General features: G+C 36.0%; 2 pseudogenes; one reads left to right on the top strand and one right to left on the bottom strand.

The window, feature by feature from the left end:
- Positions 1–113: 113 nt before the first annotated feature.
- Positions 114–3,646, top strand: LOC120120353 (annotated as a pseudogene).
- Positions 3,647–5,245: 1,599 nt separating this feature from the next.
- Positions 5,246–9,673, bottom strand: LOC120120428 (annotated as a pseudogene).
- Positions 9,674–14,973: the final 5,300 nt, after the last annotated feature.

Here is a 14,973-nt window from a genome sequence, read left to right as displayed (position 1 = left end):
TTTTTTATATTAAACCTTTAAAAAATAACAAGACAACTAAAATTTATTATCATAATACATTCGAAATAGGAATGATTTAAAGAAACTAAGCTCCTTTTAGAAAGTAATTTAAAATTTTATATTATTTGTATAAATAAATTATTGAGTAAGTCCAGCTCCAAATCCGCGTCTCCTTCTTTTTCCTCTTCCACACCCTCTCTCCAATTATTAGCGTCTTATTCAGCCGCTCTGCTCCGATCTGTGAAAGGTAAAGTCCATTTTATTGAATTTGAAGATTGTATTGTCGAATTCCCCTCTCAAACTTTTGTTTTAATTTGTAATTAGGGTTTTGCACAATGGCTTTGGATATCCGATTTTGATGCATTGATCCGTTTTTTTAAATATATCCCCTGGATTCTGTTTATTTGTAATACTGATTATTGTATTCTTTTGCTTGCAACGATTTGAATGATCGAGTTCCTTGGTGTTAATTTTATTTAATTTAAATCTTCTTTGATCTAGGAATTTTCTTTTATTTGTCAAATTTCAGAGTTTTAAGTTTTTTTAATGTTTAATTGGCTGCATAAATAATTGGTTTCATTCTTGTTATTGTCTACTCTGTTCAACGAATTTAAGGTAACAGTGTAGTGTACATTTATGTATGTGTGAACCTTTTATTGTTTTCAGGATTGAGGTGCTGGAATATCTATCGATACTTAGCTCTGACTTTACGTACATCTGATTTATTATATTTGTTGCGTTTTCACTTTTCAGAAATATTATGGCTATGGAGGTTACACAGGTGCTTTTGAATGCACAGTCAATAGACGGAGCTGTGCGGAATAATTCAGAAGAAAGTTTGAAACAGTTTCAGGAGCAGAACCTTCCTGTTTTCTTTGTGTCACTTTCTGGAGAGTTGGCCAACGAGGAGAAGCCGGTTGAAACACGTAAATTAGCTGGCTTGATACTTAAGAATGCGTTGGATGCCAAGGAACAGCATAGGAAGTTGGAGCTTGTTCAAAGATGGCTGTCATTGGACAGCAATGCAAAGAGCCAGATTAAGGCATGTTTACTGAAGACTCTGACATCTCCAGTATCTGATGCTCGTTCCACTGCATCACAAGTCATTGCAAAGGTTGCAGGTATTGAGTTGCCACATAAACAGTGGCCTGAGTTGATTGGTTCACTTTTGTCAAATGTTCCTCAGCTACCAGCTCAGGCTAAGCAAGCCACTTTAGAGACTCTTGGGTATTTGTGCGAGGAGGTCTCCCCTGATGTCATTGATCAAGGTGAAGTGAATAAACTACTTACAGCTGTAGTTCAAGGCATGAGTACATTAGAAGGAAACATTGATGTGAGGCTTGCTGCTACAAGAGCACTTTACAATGCGTTAGGATTTGCACAGGCGAATTTCAGCAATGACATGGAGCGTGATTATATAATGAGAGTTGTCTGTGAGGCAACGCTGTCCGCAGAAGTGAGGATAAGGCAAGCAGCTTTTGAGTGTTTGGTATCCATCTCATCAACTTACTATGAAAATCTAGCTCCGTATATCCAGGATATTTTTAACATCACAGCGAAAGCTGTGAAAGAAGATGAGGAACCTGTTTCCCTTCAAGCGATTGAGTTCTGGAGTTCAATATGTGATGAGGAGATAGATATTTTGGAAGAATATGGTGGTGATTTTACTGGGGACTTTGATATTCCTTGTTTTTACTTTATCAAGCAGGCACTCCCTGCCCTTCTTCCTATGTTGTTGGAAACACTGTTGAAGCAGGAGGAGGACCAGGATCAAGATGAAGGGGCTTGGAATATTGCGATGGCCGGAGGAACATGTCTTGGTTTGGTTGCACGGACTGTGGGAGATGATATAGTCCCCCTTGTTGTGCCATTTATCGAGCAAAATATTTCAAAACCAGATTGGAGGCAGAGGGAGGGGGCAACTTATGCATTCGGTTCAGTCTTGGAGGGCCCTTCTCCTGAGAAGTTAATACCCCTTGTGAATGTTGCCCTTACCTTCATGCTCAGTGCTTTGCAAAAGGACCCCAGCAGCCACGTCAAAGACACTACAGCCTGGACTCTGGGACGTATCTTTGAATTTCTTCATGGTACAGCTGTTGATTCTCCCATCATCAGTCAGGCAAATTGCCAACAGATAGTCACAGTTCTGCTACAGACTATGAAGGACACTCCAAATGTAGCTGAGAAGGCCTGTGGCGCTCTCTATTTCCTTGCGCAAGGTTATGAGGAAATGGGTTCATCATCTCCTTTAACTCCTTTTTTCCAGGAAATTGTCCAGTCCCTTCTCACTGTCACTCACAGAGAAGATGCTGGTGAATCCCGGCTGAGGACTGCTGCTTATGAGACATTGAATGAAGTGGTGAGATGTTCAACCGATGAGACAGCTCCTTTGGTGTTGCAATTGGTTCCTGTCATCATGATGGAGCTTCATAACACCCTTGAGGGACAGAAACTCTCATCTGATGGAAGGGAAAAGCAGAGTGAATTGCAAGGCCTTCTTTGTGGCTGTTTACTAGTTATTATTCAGAAGCTTGGTTCATCGGAAGCAACCAAATACGTATTCATGCAGTATGCAGATCAGATCATGGGACTTTTCCTTGGGTTTTTGCTTGTAGGAGTGCTACTGTACATGAGGAAGCCATGCTTGCTATTGGTGCTCTTGCTTATGCAACGGGAGCAGATTTTGCAAAATACATGCCAGAGTTCTATAGGTACATGGAAATGGGTCTTCAGAATTTTGAGGAGTACCAGGTCTGTGCTGTGACCGTTGGTGTTGTGGGTGACATTTCCAGGGCACTGGAAGAAAAAATTCTGCCTTACTGTGATGGTATTATGACTCAACTTCTCAAGAATTTATCAAGCAACCAATTGCATCGTTCTGTGAAGCCTCCCATATTTTCATGCTTTGGTGATATTGCGTTGGCAGTTGGAGAGTATTTTGAAAAGTACCTAATGTGGGCCATGTCTGCACTTCAGAGCGCTGCAGAGTTGTCTACCCATATAGCAGATGATGATGAATTGGTAGAGTACACAAACTCCCTGAGAAATGGAATTCTGGAGGCATATTCTGGTATTTTCCAAGGGTTTAAGAACTCTCCCAAAACCCAGCTGTTGATTCCTTATGCACCTCACATCCTCCAGTTTTTGGATGGCATATACATGGAGAAAGACATGTGAGTTCTATTAAAAGTTACCTCTTTTAAGCTTTTACCCTAACTAATGTCTATGTCTTCTAGCTTGTGGTTATTAATTTATTTCGATGTTTCTTATATAGGGATGACGTAGTCATGAAGACTGCCATTGGAGTCCTTGGAGATCTAGCTGATACATTGGGAAGTCATGCTGGTTCTATGATACAGCAGTCTGTCTCAAGCAAAGACTTTTTGAATGAATGCTTGTCTTCTGAGGACCTTATGATTAAAGAATCTGCTGAATGGGCCAAGTTGGCCATTAGTCGTGCCATTTCTGTTTGAGATGTTGGCATTCTGCATGTTTAATTTCTTTTCCAAGTCCATGCATATGGGTGTGTTGGTTGAGGGTCTGCATGTGTCAAGTCATGGCCATTGTCAGACAACAGAAGTTATCTGTCTTCATGTTGTCACTAACATCTGCATCAGCATCAGCATTAGCATCATGGGGTCAGATTCCTTTCTTTTTATGAGGAAGTGGATACAGATGGTTTCAGAGAAATCGATGAACTCAGATGAAGGGAATATCTTTTGGTCTTGAAGGAGTGGAGCAGGGGACGCTGACTAGTCAGGTAACTTGGTCACTTGTTTTCACAGCCATCTTGTCAAGATGAGGCATCAGATTTGCCTTATCATGATTTTCTCCCATTAAATTTAGGTTGATGGATGGATGATGCATCACTTACAAAGAAATCTCTAGTTCTGCAAATCACTGTTGTCAACCTAGAAATCGTAATTTTTGAAGCTCAAGTCTGCATATCTGTGAAGTAAATGCATCAGTGGTTGGCATTTTAATCTCCTTTGCTTCTTTTATATATTTTGAATTTGGTGGGGGTCGGGGTCGGGGATGAACTACATTCAGCATTGCATTCATTAGAATTATTTTCAATTGTTAGTGGGGAGTCAAATTGTTCGATCTCATGCATCCATATAATTTTTTTATGGGTTTTGCGTTTCATTTGGGTATACAATTGCTTTCTTTTTATTGGTTATAACTGCTTAGAGAGTGATTACTATTTATAATCACAAATTGGGCATGACATTGAAAGCAATGAATGAGGCAACTTATTTCTGTCTTTTTTATTTTAATGAAACAGAGGCTTTGCCCGTTTTGCTTTGTTCATCTAATGTGATTTTGTACTCAAATTTAAAGTAGACGTCTCTCTCTCTTCAATTTTAAAATATAAAATAAATCAATTCTTGGTCACTTCAATTAGAAAAAAATAAACTAGCTTTTAGTTCTCTAACTTTTAATCTTTAAAGTATACAATGAATTTTACAAAATAATTTTTAAATATATTAAGATTAAACTATTCGTATGAGCACTTAATATTGTCTTTTATTTACTTGGACTATCAATTTTAAAATTTTGTCAATCAAACAACCTCACTCATTAAATATTACAGTAAACCCTAAGACTAAGAAGGCTAGAAAAAATGAAAACAATAATGATAATAATAAAAGTTGGACAATTAGGACTGAAGCAAATCTATGTTCTCATTTATAATCCAATAATTAGATAGACGGAAGCACCTAAATCGGGGAAGAAAAAATATCAACCATTCGGAAAACGAAAATGGTATTCAAGTCACTCAAGGAAACATAATGTAAAGAAATGTTTCGAGCGTAAGATTTTACAGTTGATCCGTCGTTATTATTAATGACATAATTTTATCAATTCATCCAATACCAATAATATTAGTATACAAATTCAAATAAAGCTACGTTTTAATTTAATCAGATGAGAACAATGGCCAATTATTATTTTGTGGGCTAAAATGCATAACAACGAAAGAGTTAAGTTTGAATTTTCTCTTGCGAATAAATGCAAAATTGTCCGTAGTGTCATGTAATGTATGCAGCATGCCATTTCTATCAATATGCTGTACATCACAACTCGGGCTAGAAGTGAGTGGCAAACATGTATATTAAATATTTTTCCAAGTTTTTTCATATATTCAGATTATCATATATGTGCATGAATTTAAAGAACGAACACAATTGTAACCAGACAATAACATTCTGAATCATTAGCCTACATCAATTTTCTGTATACAGTTTCATTATACAAACTATTGTCAATTCTACGTTCATTTATACGTACGCTACTAATCAACTCAAAACGAAACCTGAGATGACAACCATATTCCAGGTGACACGAGACCAACTGTAACTAAAGCTTGGTCTAATTCGAACAGAAAATTTTGTTGCTCAGCTGGCAAATTTTCCACTCCGTATGCCTGTGCAAAGGTCCAACCAAGGGAGCACAAAAGTTTAAGGGGCAGTATGATTACACACACACACATACATGTGATTATTATGTAAATCCACAAAGCAAAGACTGATCAGATGCAATTCAATTCTAATGCAAACTAGTAAGACCAACACCATTTTTCACTTGATATTCATTTCTTTATAGTTCTTATTACGCCTCCCCCGAGATATTTCCTAATGTTGCATTATTAGTTCTATTTGGGGGGGGGGGGGGATGGGACACCGAGCATTAGGTCTGTAGTAAAGGTTTATCCAAATGTTATCTGGTCAGCTCAGTTTAAACTCTACACCAGAACAGCAATCATGTACTGGTAGAGAAAGCTGCATAACCTAAATCAGCAATGAGAATGCTGACATTGTCCTCTGAGCCTTTATCCTGCACGGTATGATAAGTTTCTAAGGTTACAGGAAGTTTTGTAGCAAAAACATATAATGAATTGAAAAATACAAATTACTCTTGCAATTAATTACCAGAGCAGCTTCTGCGAGTGCATCACATGCAACCTGAATCAGGAATACCGGGAAAGTTATAACTAAACCATGGTAAGAATATCATCTGCAAGCTTATTATGTATATCTGATAAAATCTCTGGAAGATGTGACACAGTTATTTGTGGTGAAGTTTGGTATAGTGTAAAAATAACCTGAACATCTCCATGTTCTCAAAGTTGATTTCGAACAAAAGCGACTGCATCTGAGCTGAAAGAAGAAAATTATTGGTTTGTCAGAGTCACATCCTTCCCCAAACTGAATTTACAGCATACTAATAAAAATGACTTCGTGTGAAATAGAAAGAGTTTAAAAGCATGTATAGCTAAGGAAACCTGTTTATGTAATCCCATAAACTATCATTTGCCAACAGGACAAATTCTGCATCTGACCCAAGAGCTACTTTAAAAGTGTCTGGAGATGCAATGACCAAGTCATCATGGAAGACTACTCTGAAATTAAATAAACATTGATAACCAAGCAATTTTGCAAGTTTTAATCACGTTTCAAATAAATCTAACGATCCCAAATCAATGAACCAGTAAAAGATAAAATAAGGATTAATGAACCCACATCAAAAGTGGGAAGATGAAACAAAAATGGACAGTAGAAGGTATACCGAGAAATAAATTGTTCAGACCATCTCCTTTCTTCAACTCCCTTCTCAGCATTCTGAGCAAATGATCCCAAATCAATATCATCATGATGTACGCATAAAATTTTTAAAACATATACATAAACTCCTACGAAAGAAGACTTCAAATTGAGAGCAAGGACAAACTGAACTCATTCTTCTTTGTTTAAAATTAACTGTCACCGAAAGCATGGGATACAGCTATGTCACCACAAATCCTACCATTGCCAATCTACATGGAAAATACAACAAAAAAATTTATGATCAGAGCAGTGTGAGTAAGACAAACTTGTTTGAGGCACTGGAGTTTCTAATTAAGTTTTAATATGACTTAAAATAAAAGAACTCTCGTTGGCATGAGAAATGTCAATCATATAATTACTATTTAAAAAAAAAACCATCCATAACAGAAAAATAATAATTAAAAAGAAAAAACACACCCATCCACCTGCTTCTCTGATTCTTTTGATTTCTTGCAAAGAGACCTTTTTGCTCCCATTGGGTCGGTGAGAATCAGTCAAGACTTGTACTTTTCCAGCATGTGACAGAGCCTGCATCAATGCAACAGCTAACAAAAGAATGAAAAATTGATATAATCCCCTCAAAGAAAAGGAAAAAAAAAAGGTTTTATGTCAAAATCCCAAAGTGTTACTATTTCTCTGGAAACCCAGAAGTATTGTCTTAAGGATTCTATGTAAAAAAAACATATTTAATGCAAAGTCCGAAATAGAAATAGGCAATGCATCTATACCACGCAAGAATCGCCTACATGAGAAATAGAAAATATTGAATTCAACATAGAGTAGGGCTACAGAAAGTTTTCAATGCAACAATTGGATGTTACTAAAAAAATAAATTTTAATTGAAATCTTAAAACTACAAAATAAGAACGAATTACTTACCTGTCTTTGGATGCATTTGGGATGTTGAGTGACATCATTTTAATGAATTGCATAGAATAAATTTGGATTTGTACTCATTGAAGTAGAATAATTTGAGAATAAATATGAGAGAATCCAATTCACTATAACAATGACAATAGTACGTCAAACTTTAAAATTGAGAAGGAAGATATAAATGTTTTATGTATCATTAAAATTAAAAACATTGTCGAAAAAATATTTAAAAAAATGTACCTTTCAAAAAGTGGTAGAGGAATAATTTAATTTTCATCAATTAATGGAATGACGAGGAGGTTCAGATCCTCACCTTTATTTTGAGAGCCTTCTTAACATGATTCTCGTGACCTTTGTCCAAAAACATATCCAAAAAAAGTAATATTTTCACCTTGATTTTCATTAAAGACTCAACAATAAACTGGATTTCGATGGGAAAACTCAAGTTTGATTCTTCAATAGAAAAACATTATTGTAAGAGGGTTAATCAAAACTATTGACGACCGAATTTCAAATGACAACTTGAATCTAACATATTTAAAAATATTAATCCTTAAGTTGACAGGTAAATTATTGGAATGACATGCCTATAACGATACTTTAATCTAATAATACGAACAAAGAAATTTAGATTTAACCAATAATTTGGAAACGTTTGATCCACTTAACGTGCAGAGGTTTTGTAAAACAATAAAGGTATAGAGTAAAAATGGTGGACATCATTACGTGTAGAGATATTCAATTGGAGCCAAAAAGGCAAAAACCAGCATACAAGGAATGGTATGCTTACTTTGGAACTAGGATCTTTGTTTGCTCTTACAAAGGTTTCATCTTTCATGGAAAGTCTCTTTTGGATGCTTCTCTTTGCTACAGACATTCTACCCTTTTGGAGTTACAAATGATTTAATATTTGTTCCCTTTCATATTGGTTTAGATTCCATATTTAAAAGTTAAATTGATATTTTATCTAAAATTTCTATGTTAAATAAATATATTATTAAAGTTTAAAAATTTAATTAAAATTATCTTATTTTTCTTACATATCAATAACATTTAATATCTTATTGATCAAAATATTATAATTTATATAGTAAATGATCAAAATTTTATTTTTTTTTAAAAAAAATTAATGATTAAAGGTGAACATTTATGAAACAAAAATGACAATTTTAGTAGTTTACGAAAAAAAATAAAGGAAGTAGACCCGGCCATTTAAGAATGAACCGGGCCATCTAGGTAGTATTGGGCTCGATAGCCGACACCCATCAATCATTGTTCCCTTCACCAAGAAATCTGCTCTTAAATACAAAATTCGAATCAGAATTCTTATTGACCCAAACTTATAAAAGAGAAACCAATTCAATCATCTGAAAATCGATAGCTGTATTTTTTTTTAACAATTATTAGTTTCGGAGCTGAAACAATGGAGTCTTATTCTTCTTCAGATTAAAGCTTGAAGCAACATTTAGAGGAATTACAGAAACAACTTGGAAAGATAAAGAGATTTGAAGGAACAATTAGAGGAATTACAGAATCAAACTTGATGTTTGGTGTTGTATCAGGGATTAACGGAAAAACGGTCCATTATAGCCACATTAAATTACAGCTGTTATGGGTGTGATTTCATTTTACACTGTGATTTCGATGATATCGGTAACGGGGCGTTGATACCGCGATATAACGTCATTATACGGCCCTTTTTCGAATCCTGCTAACAGTAGGAGACGCCAAAGGAAACTAATAATAACGATAATTTGAATGTAATCACCGTTCCTGAGATACTTGACGAAAGATAAGCCACCATGGCCATCGATGACAGCTGCGAACGAGAATCCATCAAGGCCGTCCGATCGTATAACTAAATCATCCTCCATCACCTCGCGCCTACCCTGCACGCTGGTCGAGCCCCAACTGATCCCGGCTACATCAGCTAGCGAAGAAGGAAAGTTTATTGCAATCGCGGAACAACGGCATGGGATTCTGGATCTTATTGCCGTTGAGGTGGTTAGTTGGTTCCTGTAAGCGATTTTGGTATTGTAGGTGAAATTGAACTGGGTTGCAAGGAATCTTTGTGACTGAGGAGTGGGTAACGCCATTGCTACGGGTTGACTGACTCAGTATGAACCTCTGAGTCAACTTAACGAGTTTTGGTTTTTGTGAGGATGATGAGAATCTCCTCCGTTAACTGTGGGGCGGTGTTTGGCGAAGATAAGAAACTGAAATTAAGCCTCTAACTGATTTAACGGATTGTATTCCACGTGGACCGTGATCTACTACGGAATTTTCACTGCACTTGGAGATAGTATTCTCTATTCTGCGGTTCGTATTTTGCCACGTCAGGTAATAAAATTATTTTTTATTCTTGTTTGCCCTTAACATTGAGGGGATACTTCATTTAATGCCTAGTACAAAAGACCTGATTCCTGAATCTTCAATTAAATGTCGGAGCGTTGTTATTTTGTTTAAAAACCCAAAAAAATAATTTCCAATTTTATTTTTATTTAATATTTATTAAGTTATTTTAGGTAAAAATGCTCAAATAATGCAATTTAGAAAAAGATTTCCATATATTACTTCTGAGACTTAATTTCCTTCAATTAGGATATGTCTACAACGTTTGGGAGAAGATAGTAGGATTGACAGCAGTATAGGGAAAGATGAAGGGATCACGACGTCTTTAGAAAAGACACGCAAAAAACATGATGTCTTGCTAATCTCCGTGCATGGCTCTAGTTAACTTTGTACCGTTAGTGAATACAAATAAGATGATGTTGTCGATGTCAAGCACAAGCAACTCAATTAGCGTGGAGGCGAAAATGACGATGCCATTATTGGTGTCAAGCACGAACAACTCAATTTGGTGACACATGAATCATGCACATATCAAGCAGTAATGGAGGAGGAAGAAGAAGACATCCGATGATCCATGCCTCTTTCCAAACCTTGTGGAAGACGTCCAACATCTTCTCTGAGGCACTGTTCACTATATTTGAGAGAATAATCTTTGGGGGTGCAATATATGAGAAAAATTTCCCCAGGCAAATATTCAAGTGTTTTTGTCGTTATTTCATGTTAAATGAGAGTAACATTGTACCAACAATTAATTGCTAATAAGATGAGATACTAAATCATTAAGTAAGGTTTTGATATTATAAAGGAAGTAAATTAGATTAGAAGGGTCATTTCTAGGTTAGAAGAGTTACTCCCATAAATGGGCCTATGTCAATATTCGATTGAAATTGTCTCATTATTTTTTAAGATCGGTGGATGAATGAAAATAAACGATTGTGATTATCTCATTATTTTTTATGTGAATATCTTCATATTTACTACTGTTAATTTCAATAATATTTTTATTCATCCAATAAATTTAAAAATACGTAAAACTTAAAAAAATTACAACCTGTAAACAAATTGTACTTATATATATATGACACTTGGACAACATTTAGAGGTTATCTGAATATTTATTAAATCATTGAAGGGTCAGATTTGGCATATGCGTCCGGGTGGTAGACCCTAAATCACTAGCAGATTACCGAGCACATGAAGTATCGGTTTCTTTGAACCTCCAAATTCATCTCAATCCCTCTCAATGTATTATTTGGCCTCACCCGCTACATCATTCACAAAATCGAAACGGTTCTCGTCACATAGCAACAGTCACTCAATCTCCATTCGCAATACCTTCTTCATCTTTCTTTGCCTCAACAGACACTGAATATTAAACTTCTGCTCTCACGCAAACATTTCAACTAAATACATTTTAGTTTGAGTTTGACTCAAATTTAATACGACACAAATTAATTAATAAATATTTAGGATATCCTTTGTAATTAATTATTTATCCCTATAGATAAATAATAAAGATTATGGTTAGATATTAGATTATCCATGATGAGTCCTCCTGTATTATTCTTCATTCTATGTTAGTGAAAATTCTCCTCTTTTACCTGTGATTTTCCCGAAAGATTTTCTACTCGATATATTTTATTAGGCGATCATTATGCATTATTGTTACCTTCTAACACCCTTGACCACAATATTTTCATCACCACAACGTATCATATGAAACAAGGACCAAATACATGCACATATCAATATGAAACAAGTACCAAATACATGTATAACTCGAAATTTGTTTCAATAAGTATAAGGAACCTTGAGAAGAATCCTAAATGCCGAAAGATTTCCGCTATATATCATAATGTAAAAATTAAAATAGCATTTATTTATAACTCAACTCCTGAATCATTCCAATTTTAACGAAATACAAGCAACATTGAATTCATTAACTATATATATGTATATAAGAAAGAAACATAACACACAGCAGATTCAGAAGTCCAAAGGGAACTTGTACCGGTATTTATTTCATTCTTGTAAGAAACAAAAAAATGCTGTAAGAAAGAATATTCGCGTTAGTAGCTGCCAAGTTCCATGTTAGACATGCCCTATGATAGCCAATCTTTTCCTTATATAAAAGATTCTATTGGTACCAACAACAAGTTAGTTTGGTGGGACAAGACACTAGATCTTTGAGCTAGGTTAGGAGTTCAAATCCTGATGTTTACAAATAGAGTAAACTGGGTTGAGAGGGTTACTCTCACCTCTACTGTACTTGATTCGGATTAATATTAAGAAATTTTCACACAATGTTGTCAAGATCTTTATCCAAACTCATTTTCGGTTCTGCATAATACCCACCTACATGGACCATAAAACCTTGAGAAACAAATCTGAGTATAACTCCATTACATGTCTCACGACATGACCCAACGAATTGGATCCGATAGTTACTTGTGACATAAACACTACCCTGTAATAGGAGAGAACTGATGTAACCCCTAGATCCGGCCTATGTGTTACGATCAGATCTAGCGGATTACAATAAAAATTTCTAAAACATTTTTCAATTATTTAAAACCATATTATAACTACACAACTTAAATAAAATGTATTAATGAAATAAAGTCCAAATTTTAATATTATAAACCATAAAAGATTGAGTAAAATAACCATCCCCTAGTTAGTATCGAAATAAACCAACGTCAGTAGCAAAAGCAACATGTGTCGCAAAACAAGTATTTCAAAATAATTAGGCACATGTCATCAAAAATAATGGCAAACCAGAAGATAAAAACATTACAACAAACTGATATTGTATGAATGTCTTGATCCTCCAAGTGTCAGGTCCGGGTCACCTATCTAAAAAGTATCTGAAAGGGAAGAGTTTGGGGGAGTGAGCTAGAGAGCTCAGTGTGTTCCAACAGTGCAGAAATAAAACATATAGTTAAGTTTCCAAAATCAGTTCATTATTAAAGTCATGAAACGTTGGTAGAGTTTTTAGTTTGAAAATATGGAATCACCCTCCAACCGTACACCATATGTAGTTCCCTAGAACTGCATCCATAAGGAGTTACCCTAGGCCCAAAGGGCGTAAGTGCCAACATAAGGGAGCACCTTGGGTTCATAAGGTCTTACCCTAGTCGAAGCATAGGTTCCCACATGAGGGGTGTGCCTTAAGGCCATAAGGACTTACCCAATGCACATAGCAAATGAACCACCCTAAGGGAGTACCTTAGGGTCCATAAGGTCTTACCACTAGGCCCATTGGGCTTAGGAGCCCACCTAAGGGTCTCCTTAGGTCCATAAGGAATTACCAGCTGTTTGGTGATGAACTTATATAAGGAATTACTAGCTTGATCAAAATTGAACCTGCAAAGACTTCATACCAGATCCCAAAGTACCCCGAAAAAAACATTTTTCAAACAGTAACCAGTGGTAGCAGAAAATCAGAGTTCATACATATTTATTTATCAGTAAAAATAGTAACCAGAGAACATGTGTCAAGCAAGCATGATTTAAAATACAGTAAGTCAAGAATCATACTTAGATCAGATAAATCATACGGTAGTCAAATCAAAGCAAACAATTGATTTCAAATCAGAGAAAATAATCATGTGCACATGGTATTTCAAACATATATTTAAAACTGTTATATGGCACACAAAGAACACACCTTGCAAAAAGAGTAAGTCCAGGAGATCTATTGAGCACCAGGTTCTCTAGGTGTCGTCGGTGCTTGTGGTGGTGGCGGTGTGCGCCACCGCTGGCCGGAGACTGTTGATCGGAGCTTCAACACCAAACGTTTGGGAGAGAAGTGGGTTTCTAAAGCTTTAGTTCGATGCCTTCAGGAAAGAACTGAATTAGGGATTTAAAATCCCAATTCGGATGTGTTAAATAAAAATATTTTAATTACCTTATGTCAGAAATAGGAGCATGGCCTGATGGCTAAGGCATGGCACACCCTTCCTCTAAGTCATAGGTTCGAACCACCCTAACTTTTGTTTTGCAAACAATGTTGGTTTAAATCTAACGTTAGGTCACTGAACTTCTAGAAGCTTTGAAAATGGACCCCCAAGGTTTAAAGTTTTATCATTTGGTCTTCAAAATCAATTAAGTAAATTTAAATTAAAACAATAAAATTGAGGGTGTTACAACTCTCCTCCCCTTAAAAGAATTTCGTCCTTGAAATTCATTTGAGTCGAACAGAAAACGAAAACTAGGTCTTTAAAGGTTCCTTCATAAGATAAAGGTTAATTACTCTATCGACATTAATGGAAAATCTTGTTAGACTCAGAACAGAAACAAGGGTATCAGTGCCTTAAATAAAAAAATATGAGGTCTTAAGATACGAAACTTTAATATAGAAATAGCGTTGTTAGAAATACATGGTAAGAAACAGAAATAACAACAAATCTACCTAGAGAAGTCTCTGGCTCAAATCGATCACTAGAACGTCAAGTAGCATAGACAAGGGCAGTTTGTTGTGTCTCAAGAGTAGCTAGTCCTCTACTCCGCGATCGAGCTCTACTGTCGACCCTAGAAACAAATATGGAAGTCCTACCCTGGCTGTGACTCCTAGCGGGGGTCTGAACAGAAGCCTGTAAACGTGCAGGATTCTGAGTGGGTTTCTGATTGACAGAGGCTGGATGCAGACAATTCCTTAAAAAGTGCTCATTGGATCCAAAACGACAACAAATACTCATCTTCTTATGACACTCTCCCCCGTGTCGATTTCCATAGTATTCTTAACTCGATATCAGAGTAAATCCTGAAAAATCGCCTTGACTAACTAATGAAGGTGGAGGTGTAGCAGGCCTCGAACCAGTATGACTCCTTTGATGAGTCGCAATACGAGTCCTCTTATCAGGGCGTACAAAAGGCTCAGATTGATCGAAAGATCTTCTAGATTTCTATTGATCTACCCTATCTCTATCAAGAACAAAAACCTCGACTTCTTCAGCATCTTTTGCTCTCCCTACTACAAAATCGAAAACTTGAGTAACTACTATCGACGCAGCTCGTACCTGAGTCCCTGAGTAAACTTCGGCACATATCCTTCTCGATAGGTACCAGACTAGAGCCATACTTTAGCAACTTCAAAAACTCTCTCATACTCAGAAATTGTCATATCTCCCTGAACTAG

The sequence above is a fragment of the Hibiscus syriacus genome, unplaced genomic scaffold, assembly GCF_006381635.1.
Source record: "Hibiscus syriacus cultivar Baekdansim isolate YM2019G1 unplaced genomic scaffold, ASM638163v2 tig00110338_pilon, whole genome shotgun sequence".
Classification (NCBI taxonomy): domain Eukaryota; kingdom Viridiplantae; phylum Streptophyta; class Magnoliopsida; order Malvales; family Malvaceae; genus Hibiscus; species Hibiscus syriacus.
The sequence above is the reverse complement of the archived record's forward strand: the minus strand, read 5'-3'. Positions and strand labels throughout refer to the sequence as shown.